General features: G+C 39.8%; 1 protein-coding gene across 1 annotated transcript in view; it reads left to right on the top strand.

The window, feature by feature from the left end:
* The window catches only part of ELK4 (ETS transcription factor ELK4), a 384359-nt gene that overhangs the window by 117768 nt on the left and 243047 nt on the right, over window positions 1-23544 (top strand). The gene's annotated exons all lie outside the window — the stretch shown is intronic.

Here is a 23544-nt window from a genome sequence, read left to right as displayed (position 1 = left end):
TATTTGTAGATTTTACTTGTTGGAATGGGCGTGCCTTCGTTAAAGGTTGTGCGTCAGGGCTGGTAACTCGGCACGTAAAAATCCACTACCAAAAATTAGCGGACCGGAGTTCCACTGTGGCAACCCCTAACCGGGATAAGCCGAAAGACACAACAACTTGGTGATCAGCTATGAAAATATTTCTGCCGAGCTGAACCAGAATAACAGTCTTATTTTAAGAAATCCAAAACTATTAAATCTATTGTATTATGTGCAATTTTAGTACAAGGAATTCTACTTTTGAATTGTTTGATTAGTATTTTACTAAACTGTAGAAACAGTGTTTTATAAGAAATCATATTTGTAATAGTGTATAATTTTCGTTTGCTTAATTCTGTGTGTATGTACATCTGTTTCAGAATCTGAAAACAGACTCAGGCCTGTGGTGCTCCAAGTATAAACAAAGAAAAATAAATGAAAGGGATTACCATCTTACTACATCTTTAGGATTTCTGAAAAATCTTGTTTCTCTACTTAGACGATTGAGGCTTTCTCTAATTTTCTCACTGAGTTGAGGAGTGCAGTTAATTTCTTAAAACAAGTAAAATAAATTGTATTTAATTGACACCGTAACATTTGAAGTGTTAAATATTCCACAAGTCACCCAGAAAACAAGGTAGAGAGACAGAAGAGAGAGAAGGCAGTTTTCCTCTTTCTCCACTTAAATCGGAAAGAGTAGAAGGCACTGCTTTCCAGAAATGCATTTGTCTGAGAAGTCATTACTTAGTAAAGGTTAACTTTTTTTTTTTTCTTTCTCATTTTTATTTAAAATTATCCTTTAATTTTATATTAACTGTTTTCTGGCTTGTTTAGATTGTGTAAATCTTTTTGTAGGAAATTGCATTAGGGGAAGAAATTATTTTTAGACAAACCTAAGTATTGAGAAGGAAGATGTGTGATATGATCCCTGCTGAAGTTTAAACATTCCGACTTTTCAAACCGTTTACCACCCTACAGATTTAGACTTTGAACAAGCTGTTTTGGTTGATAGTTCTGTTTATTTTCATTGTTTGCAGCATAATTTTAGCCATTACTTAAACAGTGTGGTGGTGCTGCGGTAGCGTTGTTGCCTCACAGTAAGACGCTGTCCGGTTCGATTCTCAGCTAGAGCATCTTCTGCGTGGAGACATGCGTGAATGGGCGTACCTTCGTTGAAGGTTGTGCGTCAGGGCTGGTAACTCGGCACGTTAAAAAAATCAACTACCAATCATTAGCGGACTGGAGTTCCGCTGTGGCGACCCCTAACCGGGAAAAGCCGAAAGACACAACAACTTAAACAGATGCATTAAATAACTTTAAGTCTAGTAATAGCTGTGTGTATAACTCCAAAATTAAATGGAGAATGCTGGTGGTTTATGGACTTTTTTTGGCCAGGAGTCTTATAATTAAGGACATGGAGATCTAGTTTCAGTCATAGGGTACCTTCAAATAAAAGGGAGCAAGCAAGTGGAAGAATTTCTCAGCAAGCACTTGTTTAAAAGTTTTTTTTTTTTTTTTGTATTGAAGTGTGAGTTTATGGTAATAGTATATCAACCTCAATATTTTGTTTCTAGCCAAAGGTCTTTACGTACCTGGCTGCCCTGTTGAATCAGATTGTGGATCCTTTATACAGCACTTTTTAATGACTGTGTGACACCTTGTTCCAGTGATGTCATTTAAAGTCTGTATCTGAAGCCTTGTCACCAATGATGCAAAATCTGTGACATGTTGGAAATTAATAGTTGTGTGAGGAAAAATTTGAACCCAGAAGTAGATGTGCAGGTACTGAATGACTATTATTCCCTCTTCCATGGTTTTAGAAACCTTGTCTTGGTTAGCTGAATCAGGTGTATGGAGTAGTTTATACTGGGCACTGTCACGTAGGTAATTTTATCCTATATGCACATCATTTTATGATTTTTGAGAAGTGCTTCTCTACATCAGTATATGAAAGATATGTAGATGACTGATGGTTTGGCTTGAGAAACATCTGGACTGAAATATTATTTGGATTTTTTTGCACCAATAACTTAGGTTTGCTGTTTACAGCCAATTATTTACTACTGTAAAATAGATTTATTTTAGACTCATCTGTAGCAAACTGTTGAATTCACAACTGACTTTTCAGTGCAAGAAATACTTCTTAGCTAGAAGCTTTATGATTATAAAAAAAAAAATTACAAATCCTGAAGTTTTTAAATGGACCTATTTATAGCCAGTAGATACTGAATCCTTGAGGAATGTTGCCTTAAAATTTAAAATTGTGTCTGATGATCCTCTTCTGGGAAAATATGAAAATTAAATCAACAACAATGTTGTGAAGATTTTTCTTCACCTTAAAAGATCCTTTATAAATGTTAAGACCTTCATTCTTAAGGGTGTGTGTGTGTGTGTGTGTGTGTGTGTGTGTATAAATAAGATGTGCATGTGTGCATATATATAATAATAGATTTTGTATTCTTTGTTAACTTGGAATGTCCAGGTGGGAAGACCCATTTTCAGTGAAGTCCCAGGGAGAAAAAAAGTGCTTCATAACTGTAAGACCATGTTAAGCCTGTCCTGTGGCTTAAAGGGATGAAACCAATACTACACCACAGTTGGGTGGGCAAGCTGAGAAGACTGGGAGTAAGGACGGGTGCATTACCTGTCTCTCTAGTAATGTGCGTTTCCAGCAGTAATGGGCCTAGTGAGGAATTCACTTCCTGAAAAGTAGTTGTTACCAAAAGCTCATACTGCTGCGGTAGGGTGTGTGTGTCCTGTTTATTTGCCTCACCACCTGACTGATGTATTTTATACCATGTGACTCGTCTCTTAGGAGGAATGGGGATGGTGAGCTTGACCAGGGAATGAATGGGCTGGCTGCAGGGCTCTCCGTGCAGAAATGAAAGGAATCTTCCAACTGCTGTGGTGAAACTGCCAAATCAAGAACAAAAGCACAAACTAGGACAGATGAATCACCAAGGCTAACGCTAGGTATACAAAGATTTAAACAAAGTTGCTGTCGAACTAGTCCACAAAATACATCCAGTGTCCATTTTAAAATAAATTTAATGATTCCAGTTTAAAAGAAGATAAGAAAATAAAAGTCCCTTGGGTGCTCACAAATGATAAGCGCTTTCAAATTAATCTTCATCAGATCGTAAAAAAGTCGGGATATTCTTTACTTTTATAAAAAATAGAAATATTATTTTTGATGAAAAACAAGCCAGAAGTAATTTACAACAGAATAATAAAATCACTCTGAAACCAGCGGACATAGGAGGAGCCATTGTCGTTATGGATACATCATGGTATACCAATAGAATGGAAATGATGTTGAAAGATTTCAAAACATATGTAGAAGTAACATCTCTCAGCCTAAATCAAGCTATTAACAGAGTAAGTTGTTATTTGAATGACATGATCTCACAAAGACATATTGATTTGGAACTGTACAATTTTTTAGGTGTACCCAAACCTACCATTCCAACTATAAATGGACTCCCCAAAATACATAAAGATCTTTTGAATCCACCTTTACATCCCATAGTTTCCGGTCAGGGTTGGATTACCGAAGACATGTCCCTGTATGTTGAAAAAGAATTAAGAGAACTTTTGACATCTTATGATACAGTCTTGAGGGACACAGATGATTTTTTACACAAAATAAATATCACAATGAGGAGATTCACTGACCATCATGATCTCCTCTTAACTACCCTCGATGTAAATAATCTTTTCACCACAATCCCTAATGACATCCGGATAAACTCAATAAAAAGAATATTATCAGAAAAGAAGACTTCAGCAGACATATGTTATTTGCCTTTTACTTGAATTGATATTGGAGAATAACTACTTTGTGTATGGCAACAAAACCTACTTACAGAGATGGGGGGTTGCCATGGGCACCACCTGTGCCAATAGTTACTCTAACTTAGTCCTAGTAAATTGGGAAACGCAACATGTTCTTCATTCTAATAACCTTCTGTATTATGGGCGTTTTGTGGATGATTTGTTCATCTTATGGCAAGGAGAGATTGAACAATTCAACTAGTTCAAAACTTATCTTGACTCTACCACAGCATTCCTAAAATTTACAGCCAGTTATTCTAGGAAAACAGTAAGCTTCCTTTATGTTAACATCATTCTTAATGAAACAGGTACCTTAGATACTGAATTACATAGAAAAGATATGTGGAGGAACCATTATTTGTTAAAGAGCAGTATGCATCCCAGACATATTACAAAGAACATCATGTGTAATGAGGTTAAAAGGATCCATAAGCATTGTAGTCAAAAAGTTATATGCGACAAAGAGGTCGAATTTTTATAGAAGAACTTGAAGGAAAGAGGCTATAGTGAGCAAGACTTGAAGGTCACTGATAAGGAATATAACAGAACCATGGATGAAAAGGAGAGAATCAGGGTTTTATTAACCTATAGCTCTGACAATCATCAAATCCAAGAAGTGATGAAACAATTCTGGCCTATATAAACACAAAACCCACAATTAAAGGATATAGTGGGAGATAGACCAAGATTTGGTAAGAATAAAAAGAACTTAAAAAGATTATTATGCAATACCCATGGGAATAGTAAAAAAACAAACAGGAGGCCGCAAAGGTACATTCAGATGTGGTCATTACGTTGCTTGTCCATTCACAGACCGTAGCAATCAATTTGAAAATCCAAGAACCAAGAGAACTTTTCATCTTTAATGTTAAGGCCACGTGTATTACCACCAATGTGATCCATTTAACCACATGCAAGTCTTGTCCATCTTTTTATGTGGGCAAGACTAATCAAATGTTTAAGAAACGAATACAGAGACATCAAAGGGACATCATTAATAATGACCCTTATAATGCACTGGCATTGCATGTTAGCTCTCACAAAGACCACTCATTTGTATTCAAAGCCATGGAGGTTGTATATCTTGGTCCAAGAAAAGGAGATATAGAAAATATAACAGAAATAAGAGAAACAAAATGGATAATTTAATTTACGAGCTGATCAATTACAAGGTTTAAAGTATCATTCCGCTAAAACCCATCTTGAAGATGAGAAGACCCACCATAAGTTGAATAAATATATGTGAGAATGTATGGAAGAATATGCATAAATGTCTTTCATTTTGTCTTAGTAAGAACTTACAACCTACAAGAGAGTAAACAAGTGATATTTATTGAAATTTATTCACCTAATTGTGATGAAAAGCCATCTGACACTATACTAGTGTAAAAAGCCTTTATCCTATTATTTAAGTTCGTAATACTTCACTCATATGTAGTTAGAATTGATATTTAGATTATATTTCCAGCTCTGTTAATATCAAGTGCCTCATATAAAGAAATAAGCGATAATATCAAATCAAGAACATCCATTATATTTGGAAGGTCATGCATACGGAACAGTTTACAAGCAAATGTAATGGCCAAATTCACAAAGAAAAAGAAAAATTACTGTAATTGTGACAAAGAATGATTTCATAAAGAAAATGGTAAGTACAAATACCAATAAGGGTTTTCCACAGAGAAGAGACTCTCCCTCATTTATGGAAGCAGAGCATTTTTAAATACTCTATTACCATGAAAGTGCATTACGCTGCCTTTTTCACTTTGACTCACTCTCCGGTATACGAACATAATTTTAACTGATATTTTTATAGGTAGATCGTCGTAGTGAAATAGGGCAATACAAGCATCTACACATATTTCTGCATTTGAGAGAGTTTTTAGATCTCTGGAAAAAGAGCGAGTTATAAGCAATTTGTTATTATGAAAGTACATCAAGTCCTATCCATCTTATGATTTACTCATTGGTAATTGGATAATACTTCAGCTGATGGCCCTATGACAAACGCCTGAAATCTGTGATATCATTGGATACCAGTTACTCTGGGAAAAGCGGAAATAAGATCGTAACTGGTCAATTCATTCTGCTATCTTACACAGGTTTAAAAACCATGAAAAGACTTCATTTAAGTTTAAACGAACTGAGAGATGGTGATTCTCTTTTACAATACCTCCAATGGGAGATGTATATTTCCATCATTGTTAATAACCAAGCTTGGGAAAAGCATTATTTGAATCAGCATGTGTATTACATCTTGTCAAAATAAGATGTCAAATAAATGAACAGTATAGAAAAACATCATCATTGTTGACAATTAAGCATGTCATTATGACCCAAGGCTTGCCGCTTATTGCGATGGCAAACCTAGTAGACCATCGTAAGGACATCGGGAATTATAAAATGAATGACTTTTGCCTTGGTTTGGTAAACAATCTATATACCAAAAGTAAGATACTGCGATCAGTTTCTTTATGGAAGTTTTTTGAATGAAAAGTCTTGAAAGATTCTTTCAGTATAGAGAAAAGAAAGAATTAATCAGAACAAATTATTTATACATAAGTTTCATGAAATAGAGTATTTGTCAGAAACCAAATGTCATACATAAACGAAAGAAGGAGGCATCAAGTTGTCAACTATGTATACCCATGACTATGATTGGTTAAAATGGACTATTGTTGAATCTCATTGGTTGTTTTTTTTTCAGACAATTTGCACATTAGGTAAAAAACGCATTTATGAACAGCCTATGGATGTGACTCCGGTATGGAACTCCCATTGGCCTTATAAGTCCAAATGAGATGAGAAAATTAAAGCAGATATTGGTTAATTAAAGTGTACTAGTTGGTATTGGTCAATCAAATGTAAAACATTTTGTAAAAGTAAAGAATGTCCCGACTTTTACGATCTGATGAAGATTAATTCGAAAGCGCTTATAGTTTGTGAGCACCCAAGGGACTTTTATTTTCTTATCTTCTTTTAAACTGGAATCATTAAATTTATTTTAAAATGGACACTGGATGTATTTTGTGGACTAGTTCGTCAGCAACTTTTATCTTTGGATACCTAGCGTTCGCCTTGGTGATTCATCTGTCCTAGTTTGTGCTTAGTGCAGAAATGGTCCCAACCTTTACTCTGAACAGGACAGTGGTGAACATGAGGGACAAATAATGAATGTGTCTATCACTCTTTCCGTGGTCAGGAGTCCAGTGTGACCCAGGGTTGTGGAGGTGAAGAGGTGGTGAGATCTCTTGGTGACCAAATCCTAGTCATTCAGAAAGAATGAACTGGCTACATGGCCAGTAGTAAAATGGTGTCATTTGGTCAGGTCAAATGGACTAGGGAGGTTAAATATTTTAACAACATACACTATGCGATTTACATGCATTTATGTACAAATGAGATTGAGTCATCCTCCTCATCATCATCATCATCCCCTTTTTACCCATTTACATGGGGTCGGGGTATCGTATTAACTGTCACCAACTCTCTCGATTCAGTGCCACTCACCTGCCTTCTTCAACACTCATGCCTGACTGTCGCAGATCTTCTTTCACACAATCCATCCACCTCTTTGCTGGACGCCCTCGCTTCCTCTTACCTTCTTCCTGTCTGTCCCAAATCTCCCTCACCAGATTGTCTTCTGCTTTTCTACACATGTGCCCATACCATAGTAATCTGTTTTCTTTGATCTTTTCTGCAATTGGAGCTACTTTGGCTTCTGCTCTTATGTCCTCATGTCTTCGCCTGTCCCGCAGTGTGCATCCTACCACCTTTCTCAGGCTCTTCATTTCCATCACCTCAAGCTTCTTCAACTGTTCTGCCTTTACTGCCCAGGTTTCTGTACTGTACAGTAGTACTGGTTGCACCACTGTCTTGTACACCTTACTTTTCAGCTTTTTTGGCATTCTTCTGTCATATACTACACCTGATACTCTGTGCCAGTTGGCTGCAGCCCCTCTGATTCTAGCTTTGACCTCTTCATTCAGATTACCCTTCTCCTCAACCACCCCTCCCAGATACTTGAAGCTGTTTACCTGTTCCACTATCTTCCCATCTATCTCTATTCTCAACTTCTTCTGATTTCCCCAATCTGCTGCCATTACCACTGTTTTATCTGTGCTTAGTTTCATCCCATGTGCCTTCAGATTTGCATTCCATTCTCCTATCCATTGCTGAAGTTCTAGATCAGAGTCTGCCTGTACTGCCACATCGTCTGCATACAGCAGCTTTGTTGCTCTGACCCCTCCAACCTGTTTGCTGATGTAGTCCATTACCAGTATGAACAGCAGTGGGCTCAGAGCTGAACCCTGGTGTACACCCACTCCAACTGGGAACTCCTCAGTGAGGCCAAACACTGTTCGTCTTGAGTCACTGGGTCCTTGTACATAGCCTGTACTAATTCTACCAATGTTTCTGGGACTTCAAACCACCGCAGTACTGCCCAGATCAGCTTTCTTGGGACCTTGTCATATGCTTTCTCCAAGTCTAGGAAAGCCCAGTTTGACTCTCTCCTCTTCTCTAGTTTCTTCTCAAGTATCTGTCTCAATGCAAACATCGGGTCAATTGTGCTGCATCCTGATCTGAATCCGAACTGTTCATCTCCCATCTTACATTCTACTATTCTGCGTATCTGTTTTTCAGTCACCCTCTCCAGAACTTTCATGCAATGTGGTAGGAGTTTGATGCCTCTGTACTGTCCACAGTTGTGGATGTCCCCTTTGTTCTTGTACACTGGCATGAGTATGCTTATTCCCCAGTCATCTGGAATACGCCTTTCTCTCCACACTGCAATTAGTACTCTCAGGAGCCATTTCTCCCCTAGCTCACCCAGCATCTTTATCATATCTGCTGTGACCTCATCTGAGCCTGCTGCTTTCCCTGACTTCATTTTCCTTAGTGCTGCTCTTACTACTTCTAAGCTGGGCTCCTCTTCTACTCTCATTGTAGGCTGTTTCTGGGGCAGTACCGCTTCTGTGGGGTTTTCTTCATTCAGAAGCTGCTGGAAATGCTCTTTCCATCTGCCTTTGATGTCCTGTGGGCTGGTAAGCAGGTTGTTGCTGGAATCCCTTATGAAGGGTGTCTGACTATCTTCTTTATCTTTCTGTCTTTGCCTTGCAACCTGGTATAGTTTCTTTGTGCCCCTTACTGAGTCACTTTCCAGAAGCTGATAGAGTGCCTCTGATGCCCTATTCTTTGCTATTGCAACTTCTTTCTTAGTTTCTTTGTTAGCCAACCAGTAGTCCTTCCTAGCTTGGTCAGTCTTTTCAATCTCCCACTTCTTCATGCACTCCTTCTTTCTTTTGATTACTTCCTGCACTTCTGCATTCCACCACCAGCTTTCCTTATGTACCTTATTTCCATACCTGGCTCGGCCACATATCTTTTCTGTAGTCCTAACACATGCTGTTTTAGGCGCTGCCACTCTTCTTCAACTCCACCTATTTCCTCCTCTTCTTGGGGTGCTAGAGCCCTGAGTAATTCCTTGAACTGCTGTACTTTCTCTCCAGTCAACTTCAGGTCTTCAGCCTGGTCTCTGTTGACCTTAGAGCCTTCTCTGACCACTGCTTGCAGCTGATTGTGGCAACTACTGGTTTATGCTGTGAACAGACTGTTTCACTGGGAATGACTTTGCAATCATGGATTCTACCCCAGTGCCTTTTCCTTACTAGGAGGAAGTCTACCAGAGTTGCATGTTGGCTACTCTTGTATGTGATCTTGTGACGGTCTCTCTTTCTGAACCATGTGTTGGCTACTATCAAGCCATTTTCCAGACAGAAGTCTAGAATGGCTTCTCCTTCTTTATTCCTATTGCGCCACCCATGTGGACCCAGGCAGTCCTCATATCCTGTTCTGTCTGTCCCGATATGTGCATTTAAGTCACCCATTATCAACACCAATTCATGTTGTCCTGCTTTATCTAGTGGGTCCTGCAACTGCTGTCTGAATGCACTCTTTTCCTCACTATCACAACCCTGCTGTGGGGCATAGGCTGAGATTATAAATACTGTCCTATCATTACACTGGAGTCTGATTGCCATGAGTCTGTCATTAATTCTGATGATATCCCTCACTGACTTCTGAAGCCTCTGTCTCACCACAATTCCTACATCATTTCTAGCCTGTCCACCACCTGAGTAGTGGAGTCTGGATCCCAAGCCAAGTGGCTTTGTTGCACTGCCCTTCCATCTTGTCTCTTGGATACATAGGATGTCCAGCCTCCTCCGTATCATCATGTCATCCACTTCTAAGCTGCGTCCTGTCAGTGAACCTACATTAAGCGTAGCAATTCTCAGTTTGTTTGGCAGGTTGGTTTTATGTCCAGCTTTCACTCAACAGAGCTATCCCAGGTAACCCAGACTGGGCAACTAGACACCGGCCAGCCAGTAGCCTATTGACCCAGGGCTGCTGGGCTTTTATGGCGGGCACACACTGGCCAATAGGGGCACATATACCCCTCCCACTGTTAGAATGGGTCCCTGGCGTGGGTCAGAGAGTAGGCCGGGTCCTCAACCCACTTATCACCGGTAACTACCCATGCCCATTTTTTGGCGGCAGTCAACATGACCGAATCACCTAGAGCCATATTTTACACCATCGATTGTGGCTAGCCCTGCCACGGCGTGCAGTTTGTGATCCGTGTTTTCCTATCTTGAGGATACTGTGCACCACAATAGATGCCCAAAGCGGTTGGTCTGTTTTACAACTCTTCCCCCCATTGGGCACCATGTAGAGTCTGTGGTGATGCCCACAGCTCCATTCATTGGTGAGTTTGAGATGGAAACACTCAGCATGTTTTTCAAACATGGGAGAGACCCCACGGAGACACAGGGAGAACATGCAAACTCCAAACAGGCATTAGTTGGAGGTCAGGATCGAACCTTGTGCATTGGAGGCGAAGACCTTAACCACTAAGCCATCTGGTCGCTACTACAAATGAGATTGAGTATAGGGCATATAATTGTACACATACTGGTATTATAATTGTAAAAACATCCTGCAGATTTAGAAACAAAATGCAGGTCACTGGACTGTGTGTAATGTCCACAGTATTGTTGTATGTTTTGTATAATGACTGAAATTTTTTCATCCCTGTAGTAATAAGTCCCATTTATCTTTGTCTTGAAATTGCTTTTTTTAATTCTTTTTTGAATGTTAACTTTCCTGTATTATACAGATTGTTGCATTGTTTGCCCACTTCAGTTGAATATATGGATTCACACAAGTTTTTGTTGAATTTGTGACAGCTGTCACTCTTGTAGTGCAAGGTTTAAGCTGACAAATAAAGCAATGTCTGGATTTAACAAATTCTGTTAAATTGGTATGAAAAAGTTTGGTACTGAACGAAATTTAATTTTCATTAATATGAGTAAATTCTAACCTTTGTAGTTGATATAAAGAGGTGTAGTAGTGAATATGGCCCTGATTACTTGCAGCGGCCTGACATATTGTGTGCCAAAGTCATGTGGGGAGGGGGGGTAAGTAAAGAAGTGGAGGGGGCAGCTACATGTTGGCCATTCCCAGCCTTGCTGCATCAGTAGTAGTGACAACATTGACCATTCTGGATATCAAAGTTATTTTGATTACTTCAGTCAAATTAATTTAATTTAATGTCATCAGTTGGGGAGCAGTCTGACCCAGCCACTGGGGATGCACAAGCCAGTGCATTACTTCGTGCCGGTCCCAAGCCTGGATAAATGAGGGTTACGTCAGGAAGGGCATCTAGTGTAAAACCTCTGCCAAATAACATATGCAGACAACAATGCAGATTTGCATACCGGATCGGTCGAGGTCCGGGTTAACAACGACTGCCACCAGTGCTGTTAGCCAACAGGGTGCTGGCGGAAATTGGGCTACTGTTAGCCGAAGAAGGAGAAGAAGAGGGGGAAGGCATGCCCGAAAGCAGAAAGAGAGGAGGAATGTTAGGAGTGTAGTAATGAGGGTAGGAACTTTGAATGTTGGCAGTATGACCGGTATAGGGAGAGAGCTGGCTGATATGATGGAGAGCAGGAAGGTTGATATACTGTGTATGCAAGAGACCAGATGGAAGGGAAGTAAGGCCAGGTGTATAGGAGGTGGGTTCAAATTGTTCTATCATGGTGTGAATGGGAGGAGAAATAGGGTAGGGATTATCTTGAAGGAAAAGTATGCCAAGAGTGTTTTGGAGGTGAAGTGTCAGAGTGATGTTTATGAAGCTGGAAATTGATGGTGTAATAATGAATGTTGTTGGCGCTTATGATCCGCAAGTTGGGATGAGAAAGAAGCATTTTGGAGTGAGTTGGATGAAGTGGTGGTGAGTGTACCGAGGGTGAGAGACTGGTGATTGGAGCGGATTTCAATGGGCATGTTGGTGAAGGGAACGGAGGGGATGAGGAAGTGATGGGCAGGTATGGTGTTGAGGAGAGGAATGCAGAAGGTCAGATGGTAGTGGATTTTGCAAAAAGGATGGACATGGCTGTGGTGAATACATATTTTAAGAAGAGGGAGGAGCATAGGGTGACATACAAGAGTGGAGGAAGATGCACATAGGTGGATTATATTCTATGCAGGAGGGCCAGTCTGAAGGAGATTTGAAAGTGTAAAGTGGTGACAGGAGAAAGTGTAGTTAGGCAGCATAGAATGGTGGTTTGTAGGATGAAGTTTGTGATCAGGAAGAGGAAGACAAGTATGAGAGCAGTGCCAATGATCAAATGGTGAAAGTTGAAAAAGGGTTATTGTGAGGTGGAGTTCAGGGAAGAGTTAAAACAGGCACTGGAGGGTCAGTGAAGAGTTACTGGTAACTACAGCAGAGATGGTAAGGGAGACAGCTAGAAAGGTGTTAGGTGTGACATCTGGACAGAGGAAGGAGGACAAGGGGACCTGGTGGTGGAATGAGGAAGTACAGGAGAGTCTACAGAGGAAGAGGCTGGCAAAGAAGTGGGATTGTCAGAGAGATGAAGAAAGTAGACAGGAGTATAAGGAGATGAGGTGCATGGTAAAGAGAGAGGTGGCGAAGGCCAAGGATAAGGCATATGGAGAGTTGTATGAAAGGTTGGACACTAAAGAGAGAGAAAAGGACCTGTACTGATTGGCTAGACAGAGGGACTGAGCTGGGAAAGATGTGCAGCAGGTAAGGGTGATAAAGGATAGTGAGGGAAACGTACTTGCAAGCAAGGAGAGTGTACTGAGCAGATGGAAAGAGTACTTTGAGGGGCTGATGAATGAAGAGAATGTGAGAGAGAGAGGAGGTTGGATGATGTGTGGATAGTGAATCAGGAAGTGAAACAGATTAGCAAGGAGGAAGTACGGACAGCTATGAAGTAGATGAAGAACGGAAAGGCTGCTGGTCCAGATGACATAACAGTGGAAGCATGGAGGTGTTTAGGAGAAATGGCAGTGGAGTTCTTAACCAGATTGTTTACTGAAATCTTGGAAAGTCAGAGGATGCCTGAGGAGTGGAGAAAGTGTTTGGTACCTATTTTTAAGAATAAGGGTGATGTGCAGAGTTGTAGTAACTACAGAGGGATAAAACTGATCAGTCGCAGCTTGAAGTTATGGGAAAGAGTAGTGGAAGCTAGGTTAAGAAGGGAGGTGATGATTAGCGATCAGCAGTATGGTTTCATGCCAGGAAAGAGCACTACAGATGCGATGTTTGCTCTGAGACTGTTGATGGAGAAATATAGGGAAGGTCAGAAGGAGTTGCATTGTGTCTTTGTGGACTTGGAGAAAGCATATGATAGGTTGCCTAGAAAGGAGTTGTGGTATTGTATGAGGAAGTCAGGAGTGGCAGGCAGAGAAGTATGCAAGAGTGGTACAGGATATGAACAAGGGTAGTGTGACAGTGGTGAAGTCTGCAGTGGGAGTGACAGATCCGTTTAAGATGGAGGTGGGATTACATCAAGGATCCGCTCTGAGCCCTTTCCTATTTGCACTGGTGATGGACAGGTTGACAGACTAGATCAGACAGGAGTTCCCATGGAATATGATGTTTGCAGATGATATTGTGATCTGTAGTGAGAGTAGGGACCAGGTTAAGGAGACCCTGGAGAGGTGGAGATATGCTCTAGAGAGGAATGAAGGTCAGCAGGACTAAGACAGAATATGTGTGTGTGAATGAGAGGGAGGATAGAGGAATGGTGAGGATGCAGGGAGTAGAGTTGGCGAAGGTGGACTAGTTTAAATACTTGGGATCAATAGTTCAGAGTAACGGTGAGTGTGAAATATAGGTGAAGAAGAGAGTACAGACAGGGTGGAGAGGTGAAGAAGAGAGTACAGATAGGGCGGAGAAGTGTCAGGAGTGATTTGTGATAGACTAGTACCAGTAAGAGTGAAAGGGAAAGTCTACAAGAGGGTAGTGAGACCAGCTATGTTGTATGGGTTGGAGACAGTGGCATTGACAAAAGGCAGGAGTCAGAGCTGGAAGTGACAGAGTTAGATGTTAAGATTTGCACTGGGTGTTACAAGAATGGACAGGATTAGGAATCCGTATATTAGAGGGTTAGTTCAGGTTGGACAGTTTGGAGACTAAGTCAGAGAGGCAAGATTGCGTTGGTTTGGAGATGTGCTGAGGAGGGATGATGTGTATATTGGGAAAAGGAGCTGCTAGGTAAAAGGAAAAGAGGGAGGCCTAAGATAAGGTTTATGGACGTGGTGAGAGAGGACATGCAGGCGGTTGGTGTGACAGAGCAATATGCAGAGGACAGGAAGAAATGGAAAGAGATGCTCCGCTGTTGCGACCCCTAACGGGAACAGCCGAAAGAAAAGAAGAAGTTTGGGAGCAGTCCAGAGATTTGATGTTCTCTTATGGTCTGAGGTGGGTAATAAACATTAGTATTAGTTGGAGGAAGCTACATCACCAACAGAAGTGGCTTATGTTGTAAATATGCATTTTTTTTTTTACTGCCATGTATAGGAAAGCCCAAGCAGAAAACCATGCTTTTAACATGTGAAAGCTCTGTTGTAGTTATTCTCGGTTATTGAAAATTCTAGTTCTCTCAGAAAATAGTCATCAGCATAGTGTGTTTTGGTCTTGAGTTATCACAGTAGTTGGGCATATTATTAATGAAGATTGTCAACTGTAGGAGGCCGATCACTGAGCCTTGATTGACTTTGACGTTGAGTTTTAAAGAGATGCGATAAGGATCCAGTCAGTTATGTTTTTCTTCTGCATGCCTTGGTTGTCCAAGTTTGTGAATGATTAACTTACTGAATTCATAGTGGCATTAGTGAAGATTTTCCAGTTGAAGTTGCTTAGGACCATGAGCTCAGGAGTAGTACAACTAGTGAGCCAATTTAAAATTTTGCCAGACACACTGCATTGGTACTCAGACTGTGTAAATGCAAGCTGCCCAGAGTAGTTTTGAACTTCTTGTCCATTATATGCAGTATGATGGAATCTTGATGAAGTGGTTATCATTATTATTTGTCAGCTTGAAAACCTCCAAGCTGAACACTGCAAAAGGACAGCCTTACCATCACACCTTTGTGAGGTACTGTTTCCTCTTAGAATGTCATTACAAGAGGAGTGAAAGCAGTATCACAGAATGTAATCAGGCTGATACACTTATGGACATAAGTGGGTGTCTGAACCTTTTATCCAGTCATTTATGGTGCATTATTTATCATGGAGTTAGCCACCCAAACCCCAGTCTTACGAATATTTCCTAAAATTATCAGAGAGATCAAATGAGGAAAATTGAAGAACAATGAATGTACACTTGGGCAGCTTAACTATATACCCTTTTCTCTGCAAGGAATTATGTGCTTTTAAGGTTGTACATTTTTGTACAGCTTGTATTCTGAGAGATTTGACATCTGCTGTATGGCTTGGTTTCTGGTGAAAATTTGGAGTTCTAGTAGAATGTGTGTTTTTTGTACCGAATACAGGAATTGCTTGATGTAGGAAGAGTTGCATTTTCTCTATGTAACCATAAATATAAGCCAGAACCCTCTGCACTAATCAGTAAAAAGCAGACAAAAAAGCTATGGTTTTGATTTGCCGAGAAAATGTAGGCGTGACCATAATGGCTATGTAAGGCTAAGTACTGTATGGATAGAGTAGAGGCTAGGACAGTTGGGGCTTCACTTGGGTTTAGTCATCTGGTCCCCACTGGGACCTAGAGAGCATGTGTGATATGTAAGGGAGTTATTTAATGGAGTTCAGGAAGCAAATGTAGTTTACCATGGTATAACCCAAGAGGCTTGACTAGAGGTTGAGCTTAGGAGGCGAGACGTGGAACAAAGCAAGTGGTGCAGTTCTAACAGTAATGTCCTAGTTTAACATGTAACCTATGCAGATATGACCTGTCTAGCATGGTGGTGTTACTCCAAGAGAGTCTGCATATTAGACAGGCCGTACACATCTTTTATTAGAGCTAGTCGAATGCAGCACACTGTTTGCTTTTTGTGTTGCTTCTAGTTTCAGTAGGTAAAGCTCAGTGCATTTGTGTAACATCCCGCTGTTGACCTCAAGCTTCACGAAGGAGTCAGACAAGTAATGGTGATTCCTGCATTAGAATGTGTCACAGACTGACCCTAGTACCTTCCAGTTTCAAGGAGCAAGAGACAGGGCTGATGGAATTTACAGAACCTCTGTCGTACTGCACCATATTTTACACCTTTCATGTAGACGTCCACGATTCATTTGGAGTAATTTGATATGCGGAGTATTTCATGCTCTGTACAAAGTGTGGGGAGTTACTATTTTAAGCATGTATTTCTGTATACAACTTTAATATTCTGAGATATTTAGTTGTGCCTTATGTTCAGGGATTGATTTGTACAGTATGACAAAGTTGAGTCTGTTAAAGATTTGATCCATATTTCTGGTTTTAAATAGTTTTTGAACACAAGGACCCTTATTACTGGACATTTGACTGAGGTGTATTGAGAACGGTGTGTATGTTTACTTTTGAATTTCAACATTCAAACTAAAAGGACAGTTGTCAAAGTATGAATTATTCTGACTTGTGCACAAGCAAACCGTTGATTCTAGGCACATATCCTACTGTACAAGATAAATTAGGGTTTTGGATGATGCATTCCAAGCGCTATGTGAGGAATGAAGGGAAATGATTACCTAGCCATAAGTTGGGGAGAAAAGCTCATTCACCCTGGATTGCTTAGCTTGCAGTTTTGTTTTTACCTTGTTTGTGTTTTAACAGTTTTTCTACACACTCCAGGGATAGGATGGGAAGGAAGCCCTGTTCTAGACGGTGGTATTTTAAGTTTCTTGGTAAGTTTAGGTGTAGACTGGGATTTGTAGACAAGCTTTGCATACTGGCATGTAGCTTTGGACTGCTTTGTGCTGTTTTCTTATCAAATCTATATTGGGGGGAAAGTAGTGCCAACATACCGAAGAAGGACTAAATAGTAAAACAGAGCTGCCACCTTATGGGGTTTACTAGTGCTAAGCTGCCACACTTTAGTAATGCTACAGGTGGGTGCATGATATGGCAGGCATCGCTGCCAAAACAAGCTAGCATGGCACTGCTCGGGTGTCCACATACATAAGGTGCTCCACATGGCTGCTGCTCCATGTAGTCTCGATGGGCAGTGCAGTGTACTGCCATTCCAACTCATTGAAGTGGGAAGAAAAGTGAAGTTTAGCAAGTAGAGGAAAACAGTAGGGTAACCATAAGGTATACAGTGGTAACCATAAGGTATACAGTGGGAAAGAACTGCGATCTGTTTATGGACGTAGAGAGATCCATATGTAAAGTTGAAAGGTTGGTGGGGGGTTGCTGGAGAAGAATGGTACGGTTGTAGGAACAGACAGACTAACCTAAAATGCAGATTTGGATGACATAATATGCAGAAGCTCAGGATGACGGTGGATGAACTTAGACTGATGCAAGGTGGACAACTGGTGGTGAAAATGGTAAAACAGTCAAGTAAATGGAACAGTGCGGTACGGAGGTGTACACCTAGATAGGCATAGATCAGGGCTGTGGCTGGTAACTTGGTTGACCATCATTCCTTAACATGGAAAACTGTTTTACTGATTGCCATGACCTCTGCAAGAAGACTGTCTGAGATTCAAGCTCCTATGGTGAGTCCAGCCCTATCTCATTTTCCAGAGAGACCAGGTTTCTTTGAGAGTTAGTTTCTTTTATGCCTAAAGTGGTATCGGGGTTTACTTTAAGCCGAGCTATTCATCTCCCCGTTTTCATTCATAAACCTCAAAATGAAGGAGAAGGGGTACTCTGTACTTTGGATCCCTTCAGACAACTCTGGTACTATCTTGAAAGATCAAAGTCTTTCAGATCTTCAGATCAATTGTTCTTTTCTTGTGAAGGTAAGAGCAAATGGTTGTCTCAGGCTATTATCTTTTGTTGTTCTCACCCCAACAAAACTATGACAGACAGGGTCAAGGCTCAGTCTATCAGGGCCTTGGCTTCATCTATGGCTTTTTTGGAAAGGGTTGGATCCTAGAAGTATTCTAGGAACAGCAACTTGGTCCTCTGTATATTTACACAGCACTACAAGCTCGATTCCTTCATTCCCCTTCCACCTTCCAGATGTAAGCTAGGGTACTCTCCCCATATGACTATGGCTACTGCAGCAGTGATCAGTATTATGAATGTAATACAGTTGTGCAAGTAAACTTACCATAACTGTAGATGATTGAATGATCACTGCTGCAGTAGCTGCCCACTCCCTCCATCCCACCATTTTTGTTTGACTTTACTTTAAGCCAAACTCTGCATCTCCCTGGTTTCTTTTATTAACCCCAAAATGTGGGAAAAAGAACATGCCCTCTGTCAGCTGGTGTATAACCCATGTAGTTAAGGTTACTGCAGCAGTGTTTGTTCAAATATCTACTAAGTTCAGCTTACTTAACTATACTGTTTTACAAACTAAACAGTGCTCCTGACCATCCTTATTAAATGGTTAAGTATGCTGAGAAAAAAACTGTAAGATGATGGGAACAGCAGTACAGCAGAAACGGATGAGTTGAATATTACATTTTGACAGGTGAAATCTGCTCATTTTATTAAACTCTGAACAGATGTATTATCCTTGCACTGTGGCTAGCCGGAATTCTATAGATTGTTGTATTTTCGTCCGAGTGAGCTAACAACCCAGTTTATACTTTGTTGTAAAAAAAAACAAAAAAAACGCATCTTTAATGAATTATCATTAATGGCATAGGTGAACATTTGTAAATGAAAACCATATTGACATATTTTCAGTTGCAGGCATTATACATCACATGTAATCTTCTGTACAGTCATTGTTAATCGAACATTACACAGCCCGTTCATTTCCTATCTTCTCTTAAACTCATTCCTCTGCCAAAACATTCATCTGCATGTATTGTTCCCACAGTTCCCATTTTTTTCTGTGTAATTTGCTCCTATCCTTATGCTTCCAATTACCTGTTACTTCCCCATCACACCGCTAACATTTGCAAGCTATCTGAGGAAGAATTCTTTGGAGTCTACTTTGGGTATAAAAATATCCGTGCAAACGCTTCCAAGCAAAGATCCTTAAGCTTCTTGACTTAATTGCATAGTTGAGAGCCATACATATATCCTCCCATTATTTCTTTGTGATTTTATTGTCCAGTCTCTCTTCCCAATCCTTTCTAACTCCTATGATTCCTGTAGTTATAATGCAGTACTTTCTTGCCCTACTAATTATCCCTTTTTTAACAGCATCTTTTATTCTAGATTCTACTAAAAGCTGTGCCACTGCTGGTCCTCCTATTCATTTCTCTTTGCCTATACTGTGATATCAATCCTTGATAGGGAAAGCAATGTCTAGCCTGCTGTCCAAATGAATTATTGGCCTTTTCCCATTCTGTTACCATTCCCTCTATAATTATGTTTCCTGTAATTTATTCCTTTCCAGTTTTTCTCCGGTAAATTCTATCTCCCTCTTCCTATTCTCTGTACCCCTAATTGAAGTCATCCCTACTGGCATAATCTCCTTTCTCCATTCCTTGCTGGCTTGGATCTTGGAATACTTTTTGCTACTTTGAGTATAATAATCGTTATGATTGTTCTCATTAAGGATCTGCATTCCATATCTGTCTGCCCTTACTTCTTGAGCCCTCACCCCCCTCCGATTCAACATCATCCCTTTCTACTTTGAATTACAGTTTTCTGCTTGTGCTATGTTTAGGAGCCTTAACTGTGTAGCTCTGAAATATCCCTTCAAGTCAAGTAATCACAAACCACCTTATCCTATTGGAAGGATCAGCTTATCACACATGACTCTTGCCCTCTTCCCCTCCCAGATAAATTCTTCAACTCTTTATTAATTGCTATAAATAATATGATTGACCTGTGTATAAAACTAAAGGGACTAAAACCATTTTCACAGCTTGCATCTTGCAACCCATATCCATAAAACGGAGCTTCCAATTTCTCAGCTTTTGTATTTCTTTTTTTTCAGTCTTTTTCCACATGTCCTTAGCTGCCATAACAGAGTACGTTTTAATCCATACTCTTAGTACTTCATTTTATCATGACCCTAAAAATATAGATAATGATGGACCACTTTGTTTGTGGGTAGAACGTTTACAGCTATTACCTTTGTTTTATCTTCACCAGTTTTGTATCCAAAAAGATTTGAAACTGTCTCAGAATGTTCACAGTACTGAATTGCCTTTTTCTGTTTTTATCCAGTCCAAAGTAATATCTGCAAATAAAGCCAAGATTTCTTGATTACCATATTAATTATATCCTTGAATTACTGAGTCCCTTATTTTCTTTGTCAGTAGTTCTAAATGTATTGCAAATACAGGGGAAAAAAGACACCACTGCCTGGTTCTTCTGCTCAACAGAAGTTATCAGAGAGCACCCCTCATTAAATTTTAGCCTCTGATCCCTTGCATCTTCCTAATCAACCTTATTATTTTATCATGGAATACAAAAGCTTCCATTACCTTACTCATGAAATCCCAGCTTACTCTGTAGAATGCTTTCTTTGCATCAAGACCCACCAACAGTGGTATTTGCTTTTATTCTGTTTCCCTCTGGATCATCATAGTTTTGTTAATGTTGTCGAATGTTTGCTTCCTTTTCACAAAACCACACTGATCCATATCTATTAATTTTGGCATCACGTTTTCCATTCATTTAATCATAGACAAATACTTTGTAATCAAATTAAAATTGAGTGTTAAATGTTGAGCCTCATCTCCCACTAACCTTGACATATTTTGTCTTCCATAAATATTTCGATTAGTCCTTTTTTCTTCATTTCTCCACATCTCTACCTTTATATAAATTTTCATAAATTTTCTAAAATATTTGTAAGATCTATACAGGATCCCTGGTTATTTTTCTTGTTATAGGCTCCCTAAGATTGGCAACTACCTTTCTAATTTTTGTTGTCCAAGTTGTTGTGCCGAAGGTTTTTGTGCTCTGGAATTTTTATGGAAAAAAAAAAAAACAGTTGCTTAATAGCAGTCTTTCAAAACTCGTACATATTATCCAGGTACTCCCTTATTGTCTGTTTAGCACTCTGGAAGTGTGCCTTTTGTATTGGGAGATTCCTCTTATTGTGTAATACTTTAACCTTTGTCAGCCCCTGTAAATAATACTTATTTCTTAGCAATATCTGTTTTTCTTTTATTTCTACCCTGTGTTTAAGCTCCTGTGTGTGAACAAAGTAAAGCTGTTCCTGTTTTTAAACACCACTTTCATTTTATCCCACTTGCTAGCTATAATGTTTGGTGTACATCACTTCCCTAATATCCTCAGAATAATTTCCATTACCTATTCCTTAAATTCCTCTCCTTTTAAATGGTTAGGTTTGGAAGAGAGAGAGCGTCTCATCTTACCCTACATTCTTATCGTGGTAATTATTGGTGCATGATCTGAAATAGTTATTGGATGCGTCTCAAAAGTTCTCAAATGCACATGTTCCTGTGAAATATAATTTCTGTCCAGTCTAGATTGGCTGTTGTACTTTGGGGAATGATATGTAAATTCTGTCCGAGTTCCTACTGCTGAATTCATGTCTTCTATACAAAATATTTTCATAAATTTCTTTAGAAATCTACCCTGTTTTTGTTACATTTTCCCTTCTAAGCCGCCCCAAGGTACATTGTTGCAAATCAAATTCCAGATCCCACTTATAAGTAATATTCCCTGCTGAAAGCTGATTTTCTCCATTGATATCTGCTTTTATTTCCCAAAAATATTGTAGCAAAGAGGAGGGTCCCCAGGGTCGAGCCTCGTGGGACACCACTGCTGACATTACAAGTACCTCTCCACCTCCTTTAACAGTATGGATTCTGTTAAATATCCATTTGCCTATCCAGCAAACTATGTATGGGTTTAATGTTTAGTTGAGAGAGTTTTAGTAATCCCAGCATAGATGATAGCATCAAAGACCTAAGTACTGTGGACTGTATGCCCCTTACCCGTAGCCTTGCTAAGTCTTTCAAAGAGCACAATCCAGTTGAGCTGGCATGATTTGCCTTTTACAAAGACAAACTTCTGTGTCTATAAGAAAATTTCATGTTATTCTTTATTAGTTGACCTTATTGTGAGTGATACATGGCAGTGAAAGTTCGCAGAGGTATTAGTTTATGCCAGAATTTAATAGCTTGGGTTGTGGGTGTTTTTCCAGAGGTTCCATATGTGTAAAGAAAGGGCAGAAGAGAGCTTGGGTAGACTGCCAAATAGCATTCGGTTAGATGTAGATAACCATGTGAGTCAGAATAGTAGAACTTAGAAACACAGCCGTTTTTAGTTAAAAAAAAAAAAAAAAAAAAAAAAGTTTGGATAGTTGATACATCCTGACTATCTTGCAGGGCCAGTCATCCATTGGTGCACAGTATAAGTTCACTGTAGAGAAGAAGAAAAAAAGACAAAGACTTGCACCCTGGAGGATAGCAGCTATAGGGGTCGGGATTGACAGGGTATTACATTGTTGTACAAGATCAGAGGAATTGATTAGTCTGAATTCATTCATCTTAACTTTAACTGCACAAAATTAATTTTTTCTGATAAAGTACGCAATGATTATTTCCTGATTTAAAACCTTTCCTGAGGTTCATAAACAATGCTGCTGTTGGTATACCTTTGTACTAGTGTAGATACTGTTTATATGAAGTTGCATCTCTCCCAAAAAGTGGGCTTGCAAATGGATGCGCCTGCTACAGGCATGTGAAACTGGTGGCTCTCATTCTACCACTAAATCACCAGTGTGGTGGAATATTTAGAGACTGTGTAAACCTGGTTCCTGTTGCAAAGGTTCTAGACTCTGCTTCAGTCTGCCCAAAAGATAAAAGCTTTGCCTATTTCTTGAACATGGTGCTGTCGAATTTACATCAGTTGAAAGAGTTTTCCTTCCTTTATTTCACTAAAGATACCTTAATTTGTATCTAGTGTGCTTATCTGTGCATGGTGGTAACCTTTGTGGACACTGGGCCACTTCTTTATGAACAGAACAGTATGTAGGTGGGTTAATGCTCTGGCAGGCTTCATTCAAAAAAGTAAATAACATTGATATTGTATACCTTCTTTGAGACCTTGTCAGCTGAAGAGTATTACTCATGAATCTGCGGTCCAAGTCATCTGTTTTTGAAGCAACAAATTTATTAAGCATTGAGCCAAATTGATGGTGACCTGATTTTCCTGCATTTGTGGTAACTGAACTGAACTGCCTCCACCAACATGGTACCTTTAGCAGCACACTTTTAAATCTGAGTGTGGTAGGTTATGGTGGGATATTGTTACTGCCTTTATCTCT

Source organism: Protopterus annectens, chromosome 7.part0 (assembly GCF_019279795.1).
Source record: "Protopterus annectens isolate FY-2018-M chromosome 7.part0, PAN1.0, whole genome shotgun sequence".
NCBI classification, from domain to species: Eukaryota; Metazoa; Chordata; order Ceratodontiformes; family Protopteridae; genus Protopterus; species Protopterus annectens.
This window is presented reverse-complemented; position numbering and strand designations above follow the sequence as displayed.